General features: G+C 46.5%; 1 non-coding gene across 1 annotated transcript; it reads right to left on the bottom strand.

Moving 5' to 3' along the window:
- Nucleotides 1-9260: 9260 nt before the first annotated feature.
- LOC138079361 (U6 spliceosomal RNA) lies at nt 9261-9365 on the bottom strand. Its single transcript, XR_011144845.1, has one exon. It is a non-coding gene; the product is annotated as a U6 spliceosomal RNA (small nuclear RNA).

Genomic DNA, 9365 nt, shown 5'->3' with positions numbered 1-9365 from the left:
CATACTGGGCCAGCAGCTGCCCTGGAGCATCACAGAGCCGGGAGGGAGGGACCGGACAGGTCACAATCGCTCCGCCCCACCGGCCCGCCGGCGGCTCGGTCCGCCAGGGGAGCAGCGCGCGAGGGTAGGGTGGGGGGCCGGTTCCTGCACTATGCTCGGCACGGTCATACTTTGTGACCCCAGCCGCCCAGGAAGGAAATGGAAAGTGCTCTTTGAGTAAGTGTTCACGCTCCCAAACTTTGATCCTCTTCCCGCGGCAGGAAAGGCAGCTAGTTGGGGTTTCGTGTGCGCAGACACCACCAACCCAGGAGGGGGCGGCAGGGTGGGAGCAGGGCTCTCCCTGGGAGGTAGAAGCCCTTGCACCTGCCCCAGGCTGGCCTGGCTGTTGGGGGATTCACTGAGATAATGGTGAGACCTCCGCCCCAGGAGGTACTTCTCAGTGCGTTTCTGTTCCCACTTCTACTCCCCTGTCCCTGGACACCACTCCTCCACCATTATTTTCAAGTCTCTTTCTCCATCCATTTATCATCTCTCCCTCTTCCTACTTTAAAGCCCAGAATGTGCAGAACAACCTCAGGATTTCAGCTACCTCTTTGCTAAGACCTTCTCTTGGGGGCTGCAAGTGATGTGGAAGGGCCAAGGGCCTTGCCCCACTCCCCTGGGTTGGGGGTGTTAGGGTGGGGACAATGGGTCTGGCCCTCTCTTCACACTTCAGATTTTGGCCTTGCGATTGATTACACTTCCCTCGCTTCCCCTCCTCCCCTCCCCAGTTTAGTCGTAAGCCTTGCAAACTTCCCCACCAGAGTCCAAACTGAGCTGAGACAGTAAGGCACTCCTGTCTCTTCTTCAGCTCTCTTCAGGCCCCGCCCACCAAACCCCAAGTGACTCCAGGCAAATCCACAGCTTTTCTGCAAGGTGCCACCATACAGAGCTGTTCTGGCAGGACGTGATGACTCTCCAAGTGTCCCAGCACACAGATCCACCTTCCCTTCCTGACTGTCTATCTCTGGCTGGTGGGCTGGTGGAGAGTGAGAACGTGATTTTGCTGAGCATCCATTGCTATGTTGTCCGACCTGTACTGCGAGTTTCTAGAGGACAGAGGGCGGGACATGTGTCTTATTGAATATTTATTCATTTGGCTGAAGCAGATCTTAGTTGTGACATGTGGATCCAGTTCCCTGACCGGGTGTCAAACCTGGGCCCTGAGCATTGGGAGCTCAGAGTGTTAGCCACTGGACCACCAGGGAAGTCCTCCGGGGGCACATGTCTTAATCATCTTTGTATTTTAGAGCATCTCAGACAATGCTTTACACACTGATACATACAGTGCTTGATAAATTATGAATTGAATTGTCTATAAAGATCCTGAAAATTGAGAATCATAATTAAACTGACAAGCACATAAAGGATGATGACTATCATTAGCTATGTATTTATTTCTCTTTGAAACTCCCATAGATCACTGATCACTTTATCACCCCCATGACATTTACCACTCTTCACTTTGGAATTTTTTTCAATATTTATTTATTTGGATCTTCATTACAGCATGTGGGATCTAGTCCCTTGACTAGGGATCACACCTGAGCCCTCTTGCATTGATAGCGTAGTGTTTTAGCCACTGGACAACCAGGGAAGTCCCTACTTTGGATTCTTGGTATGTATATATATATGTGCATGTGTTTATTTCTACAAAACTGGATGGAACACTTGAAGTCTGGGGTGTTATTCATCTCGGTGCTCTCTCTCACAAGTAGCTAGTCAAGTGCCTCAAAGATGCACAATAAACATTGCTGAGTAAATTAATTTTTTGAGTTTTCTTTGAAATTACCAAATAAGTTCTGAACAGGTTCTTAATATCTTGGGGGTAAACATGATAATGACAATACTGGTGATTATGATGGTATTCAGCAGCCTTCATCATGATGATTCCTTGACCCTAAGATCTTTCACCTTTATGAGGTTAAGGGTTGGCAGGAGCCATGTCTATGCCATAAATGCTGAACATGGCATCTTTTGATTCCAGGGAGATAAAAAGAAGGGTAGCTGGCATACACTGAATTGTGTCCGCTCTCCCTCACAACTGATTTGTTGAAGCCTTAACCCTCAATGTGGCTCTATTTGGAGATGGGTCCTTGGGGCCTTTAGGGAGGTAATTAAGGTTAATGAAGTCATAAGAGTGGTGCCCTGATCCAGTAGGATTCATGTCCTTATAAGAGGAAGAGACGCCAGGAGTGTATGCACAGAGGGAGGCCGTGCAAGAAGGTGGCCATTGGCAAGCCAGGAGCAGAGGCTTCACCAGAAATGGACTATGAGTTTGGACTTCCAGTCTCCAGAACTGTGAGAGAATTTCTGTTGTTTAAGCCACCTAGTGTGTGGCATCTTAGAAGACTAACATAGTAGCTTGAGTCTTAAAAGTAAAAAACATCGACTTCTTTTTGGTTTTTAAGTCCTCTGTTTCACAACTATTGGGTCTGGGGCAACCTGGATCCCACCTGCATTCTCTGTCTTTCTCCCTGAGTAGAAGTTTGGAATGAAAGCAGGAGCTGTGTTTTCAGTCCCTCTGATGGTTAGTTTTGTGTGTCAACTTGACTGGGCCATGGGACGCCCAGACATTCAGTTAGGCATTATTCTGGGTGTGTTTGTGAAGGTGTTTCTGAATGAGATGAACATCTGACTCGGTAAACTGAGTAAAGCAGATTGTCCTCCCCATTGGATGAGGTGGGCCTCATCCAATAAGCTGAAGATTTGAATTAAATGAAAGGGCTGAGTAAGAGGGACCAGCTGCCTGCCTGGCTGCTGAGCTGAGACCCTGGGCTTCTCCTGCCTTGATCTGGAGCTCACACCAGCAGCTCTCCTGGATCCAACTTGAAGACTTTGTCTTCGGCTCCATGATCATGCAAGCCAGCTCCCTATTTTCTCTCTCTCTGTGTATGTGTGTCTCCTATGGGTTCTATTTCTTTGGAGAACCCTAATACGGTCCCCCTTTTTGCAGGTGGAAAAACTGAAATCAGATACAGGCTGTTCACAGAGAAGAGCAATGTTGCTCTTGACAGTTCGGAACTTCCCTGCTCCCTGTAGAGATTTTTAAAAATTAGCCTCAAAAGCCAGGTGATATGGACTCAACTAGGATCCAGCATTTCGTTCTTGTAAAAAGAGTGAAGTAGGGACTTCCCTGGTGGTCCTTTGATTAAGAATCTGCCTTCCAATGCAGAGGATGTTGGTTTGATCCATGGTTGGGGAACTAAGATCCCACATGACACGGGGCTTAGAACTAAACCCAGTATGCCACAACTAGAGAGAAGTCTGCCTGCCACAATGAAAGATCCCACATGTGGCAACTAGGACCCGATGCAGCCAAGAATAAATAAATAATAATAAAGAAAAGATGGAGTTTACTTTGCCAAGGGGAGACCAGAGCCTGGAGGAAGACTTGTACCTTCCAGGCACCTGCGCTGCTAGGGGATGCTCGAGGTTCCAGGAGGAAACCGTATTTTATAATAGGTTTATCTAGATTTAGGCACTTGCCACATGGATTTAACTCTGGTGATGGGTGATTGCCTGCCTGAAGACCTCTTGCATTTGATTGCTGGGCTCCCTGCTTGTGTCCCAGCCCTGCAGGTGCTGAAAGGGCGGGGGCGCTGATGGCCACAGAATCGCAGGCGCACTGGTTCCCCTCTGAGGGCTGACCGCTGCACAAAGGTGAAGGCACACAGCCCAGGCGGCCCTGCTCCCAGGCGAGTCCCCTCCTAAACCCACCGTGGAGGAGGGTCTGGGTGGCCTTGTTTCAAGCAGGGGACAGCAGCATTTTCCTGACGGTTCTGATTCCTCCCCTGCTCCCTGCCTGCCAGCTGGCTGACGTCAGAAGTGGGAGCTTTCAACGCATTCACTCCCATGGTGTTGCCTTTGATCCTGGCTAAGCTCAGCTTCCTGGGTGGGAGCCAGTGGTGGGGGCAGCCCTTTAGGCCCTCACCTGCCAGTCACAGGAAAATGAGATGGAGGGGACAGGAGGCAGTGGGCACTTAGAGCTGGGGGTCAAGGGCTGACAGGTGACCTGCAGAGAACACTGAGCTCAGGGGACGAAGGAAAACTCACCTCCTTCACAAACGGGCAAGCCGGTCAGAGGCCAGTGGGCGCCTGCCCTCACCCACCTAAGGCTCTGTTACTGACCCTGTGACCACCTCCTGCAGCTGCCAGTCCTATTAAAAGCACCAAACGAGCAGCACCGCAGGAAAGATAAGGCGGTCCGGTCAGTGTCTCCCCTCAGGCCTTGGTGTTCTGCATACAGTTGATGCTTCACTTTCAGAAGGACTGCTGGGTTCTCTTGTTTTCCAGAAATTTCACAGAACGCTATGGGTATCACAGAGATCCAGGCTTTCTCAACCATACCCTGGCGGTGTGTTAAAAGAGCTGGAAAACAGCTCTCACCATCGACATCATAAATCCACTTTAGAAAACTATCTCAGGAAAAATAACCATGTCATTTCATGGCCTTTGCACAGTCTGCTCAGAGCTGTTGTTGACAGCAGCAAAAAGTCGGAAAGAACTAGAAGGGCCAGCACACCGGCAGGAAGGATTATGTGGATGCTAAGAGGAGAACTTGGAACCTCGACCGTCACCTCGTTTGGAATAAGGGTCTTTGCAGGTGTGATTAAGATCTCAAGACGAGAGCACCTGGATTAGGGTGCTTCCTAAATCCAGCAAAATTAAGCGAGATGGAAAAGGATAAGACATAGAAACACAGAATGCAGTAAGGCAGGGGTGGGAGACATTTGGCCACAAGTGCAGGGACACCAGGAACCCCCAGAGGCTGGAGGACACAGGAAGATCCTCTCCAGGGCCTCTGGAGAGAGACGCCTTGACTGCGGACTTCCAGCCTCCAGAGCTACGAGAGTAAGCTTCTATGGTCTGAAGCCCCCCAGCTCCTGGTCGTTTGCTTCAGCAACCCCAGGAGACAAATGTGTATAGTGGAGAAGCAGTAATGCTGAAAACTGAACAGATAGTAAGAACGTAGCAAGCACTAGACACACGTTTATGACAAACAATATGCTCGCGTATGGAGAAGGTAGAGATGATGTTGCTTTCATGCATTTTTTTTTTTTTAGTAAGGTTGTTTGAATGAACACATTTCATGTCTTACAAATATAATGAGTAATGTGGCCTGTTCACAACCCTGAAAATACAGGTCTGGTCACCCCGCGTGGCAGGACAGCCACCCCAGGACCAAGCTGCTTTTCACTCTGGAATCTTGACCCCAGCATACCACCTCACAGATCCACCACTAAAATCTGAGTGTCCTCCCACACCTGCTTCCCTGAGACAGAGTAACCCCCTCTCAGGCCACAGTCCCCTGCCTGTGTCTTTACCAAATACTCTCTCACAAACCCCATCACTTCCCCACTCTCCAGCCCCACCTTCCACAAGCCCGAAAAAAAGGTGAGGCAAACAGCATGTCATTTCTTGACCTAGTCCTGATTAAACAGCCCCGAGAAAGTGTTAACCTGCATTTGCCTATGTAACAAGACGCAGATCCCTCAGAGACCATTAGTCTTACTTAATCCAACTAAACGTGCCCATATGCAAAGTCCATGTCTATTTAACCTACTTCATGCACCTATTTCAAATATTTTAAGTGGAATTTATCAAAAAGACTTAACCATCCTATAATAAGAAATCTTTTGTAGTACTTTAAATACTCCATTCCCTGAATCATTTAACACCTTCCATGGAGGAGGAAATGGCAACCCACTCCAGTATTCTTGCCTGGAGAATCCCATGGATAGGGGAGCCTGGCAGGCTACAGTCCATGGGGTCTCAAAGAGCTGGACATGACTTAGCAACTACACAGATATAGAAAACAAACTAATGATTATCAAAGGAGAAGTGTGATGGGACAAATTATGTGTATGGGATTAAGAGATTAAAAACTCCTATTTATAAAACAGCAACAAGTTTATATTGTATCAGATAAAGAATTATAGCCCTTATTGTATAATAACATTTGGTAGAGTATAATCTGTAAAATACTGAATCACTGTGCTGTACACCTGAAACTAGGATAATATTGTAAACCTACTGTAATTAAAAAAAAAAAAAAAACACCTTCCAGTCTTTTTAGTAGATTTTTGCTCATGTGACACAAAAGTATCATAAAGAAAATAAGGCAGAAAAATTTTATCCCCATGTTTAAGGTAAGAAAATAGAGACCTATTCCCCTTATACGTGGAAACTAAGAAGAAATGACACAAATAAATTTACTTACAAAACAGGAAGAGACTTAGAAAACAAACTTATGGTTGTTGAGGGGGAAGGGACAGTTCGGAACTTTGGGGAGGTCATGTACACCCTGTTGTATTTAAAATGGATAACCAATAAAGACTTACTGTATAGAACATGGAACTCTGCTCAATGTTACATGCCAGCCTGGATGGGAGGGGGGTTTGGGCGAGAACAGATACATGTATATGTATGGCTGAATCCCTTCACTGTTCACCTGAAACTCCCACAACATTGTTAATCAGCTATACCTCAATACAAAATATTTTTGGCATTAAAAAAAAAACAACAAAATAGAGACCTAAAGATTAAACGACTTTTGCAAAGTTACAGAGCAATTCAGCAGCAGAGCCAGCATCTCTTTATAAGGAGAGATTGCTTAGCTTTCCTGCCATCAATCAACGTTGATGCTACTGTTAAAGTGACTTTTCTCTAAAAGGATTTCTGCAAAAATCCTTTGGTTTTTCAACCAAGTCTCCAAATATTACCTGATGCTTGTCAGTCCCCATCTCAGATGGTAGAAAAGGTATGTGAAAAGTTTCAGAGGTGCTTGAAAAAGAGGAGCTTGGCAACAGTGTGAAATGAGAGCTGGGGGTCAGTATTAAAATTAGAAGTGGGTCATAAAACCCAGCCCTGCCAGGTCGCCTGGGGAGGGACAGCGGCTCTGGTGGCCCCCACCCCTCTTCTACGTCAGCCTTTCTGCCAGGCTACCCACCCGCCCACTGACTGCAAGGCCCTTCTGCCAGCCTGCAGTTCAGCCAGCTAATATTCTCCTGAACAAACCTCGTCTGCAGCCACTTTTTCACAGGTTCTCAAGTACTGGGGTTACCAAGAGGGCTGGATGTTTGAAAGAAAACAGAAAAAAAAAAAAAACAAAAAAACCACCATTACAGTGGTTATCTCAGAGGCATGGGATCACAAGTCCCAAATTTGCTTTTATACAACTTTTTAAATTTATAAAATATATCAATCAGTTCGGTTCAGTTCAGTCGCTCAGTCCTGTCCGACTCTTTGTGACCTCATGAATTGCAGCACGCCAGGCCTCCCTGTCCATCACCAACTCCCGGAGTTCACCCAAACTCACGTGCATCAAGTTGGTGATGCCATCCAGCCATCTCATCCTCTGTCGTCCCCTTCTCCTCCCGCCCCTAATCCATCCCAGTATCAGGGTCTTTTCCAATGAGTCAACTCTTCGCATGAGGTGGCCAAAGTACTGGAGTTTCAGCCTCAGCATCAGTCCTTCCAATGAACACCTAGGACGGGTCTCCTTTAGGATGGACTGGTTGGATCTCCTTGCAGTCCAAGGGACTCTCAAGAGTCTTCTCCAACACCACAGTTCAAAAGCATCCATTCTTCAGCACTCAGTTTTCTTCACAGTCCAACTCTCACATCCATACATGACCATTGCTTTTTAAAAAAAAATTGTTTTTCTTTTAATCTGTTTTTATCAGGTGGCCTGGAGGCTGGCCAAAAAACCTGGATCCCACTTTAACCCTGGAGGAATGGCACACATAGGGGTTTCAGTAGGGCCCCGTGTTCATTGCTTTTGTCGAGTTTAGGTGATTTACTGCCGGGAGCCAGTGTGAGGAATCCTGCCCGTGACAAGGTCATGAGGAAGGAAGCTGACATACGCAAGGCGTGCTCAGACTTCAGGGGCCCCTCTGGAAATTTCTAAGCATGTACCCCAACAAAAATCTGCCGGTTTTTGTGCTCTGCTTTTCCACTCTTCTGACATTCTCTGGAAAAAGTCAATTCAGGGCTTTAGTCTTCTGCATTTGAAAGAGTGTTTCAATCCAAAAACCCCTCTGATGGCTTTCCAGCCTGCCTGCAGGATTCGTACACCTGCGTGTGTGATTGTTTGAGGCCTCCTGACCGCAGGAGGCACAGGAAGCTTAAAACATCCTAGGAATGCAGGGGCTTCCGGAGAGTCAAAATCTTTAGAATAGGACTGATTAAAAGTTTCATTTGTTGAGTCAATGCTTGCTGCTAAATTTTCATATCCTTTATTTTTAGATATAGTTGGTATATAGAAAAACAAGTAGTAGACCTGGTATTAGCAACATTAGATCTTTGAGTTAAGTACCTTCTTTGTTATAACCCACTGCACCTTTGTTCTATAGAGATGTAACTTTAGCGCTTTAAGGAGATGTAGATTAAAGAAAAACACTTCAGGGAAAACAAAATTCACATTCATTAAGGAAGAGAGCCAAAAAGTTAACAAGCCTCTTGGCCAGAAGATAATGTAAATCACCTGAGACCTTTTGTATACAAAATGATGTATAGAAAGAGTCTGGGCTGCAAACGCTGCATAATTTTGTGTTACCCATTGATCTCCATATTTTATCAAAAGTATAAAAGGCCTTCTGAACAATAAAGGATGGGACCAGTTTCTCGGACTAGTCTCTCGGACTAGTCTCTCGGCCTGGTTTCTTGGGAATCTGGCTCCCCCCGTGTCTCTGTCTCTCTTCTTCTCTCCCTTTCCCTCCCTCTGCTCTTTACTTTAATTTCAGGCTGAATTTCCACCTGGGGCACAGAGGCCCGCCAAGTCTACTTACTTGCCCTGGCTGTTAAGACCCGCGCGAAAGGGAGCTTAAGGCGAGGCACCCTTAGATATTCAAGCGAGCGACGGTGGCCCAACGTAGATGGTGCAAATTCCTTGTCTGGAATTTTATTGGCCTTCCGCGTAACCCAAGCTATTCAGTCCTCTTTCTCCACTTAATCTTCCTACTACACTATAGTTTCTTAATCTAATCTTATATCAATCGATAAACAAGTCTTTCTCACGCCAACGCCGTCCACCCTTTGAATTCCCTGAATCCACCGGGGCTGGACCCCGGTAATTTACCATGTTGTTAATTTCAGGTATACAACAAAGTGAATCAGTTATACACATAGCCGGTTTTTAAGGTTTTTTTTCCCATATAGGCCGTTACAGAGCACTGAGTAGATTTCCCTGTGCTGCACAGTAGGCCCTATCTATTTTTTAAAATATGGAATGCTTCACGAATTTGTGTCATCCTTGCACAGAGGTCATGCTAATCTTCTCTGTATCGTTCCAATTTTAGCATACGTGCTCCCGAAGCAAGTAC

The sequence above is a fragment of the Capricornis sumatraensis genome, chromosome 4 (assembly GCF_032405125.1).
Source record: "Capricornis sumatraensis isolate serow.1 chromosome 4, serow.2, whole genome shotgun sequence".
Lineage (NCBI taxonomy): Eukaryota > Metazoa > Chordata > Mammalia > Artiodactyla > Bovidae > Capricornis > Capricornis sumatraensis.
This window is presented reverse-complemented; position numbering and strand designations above follow the sequence as displayed.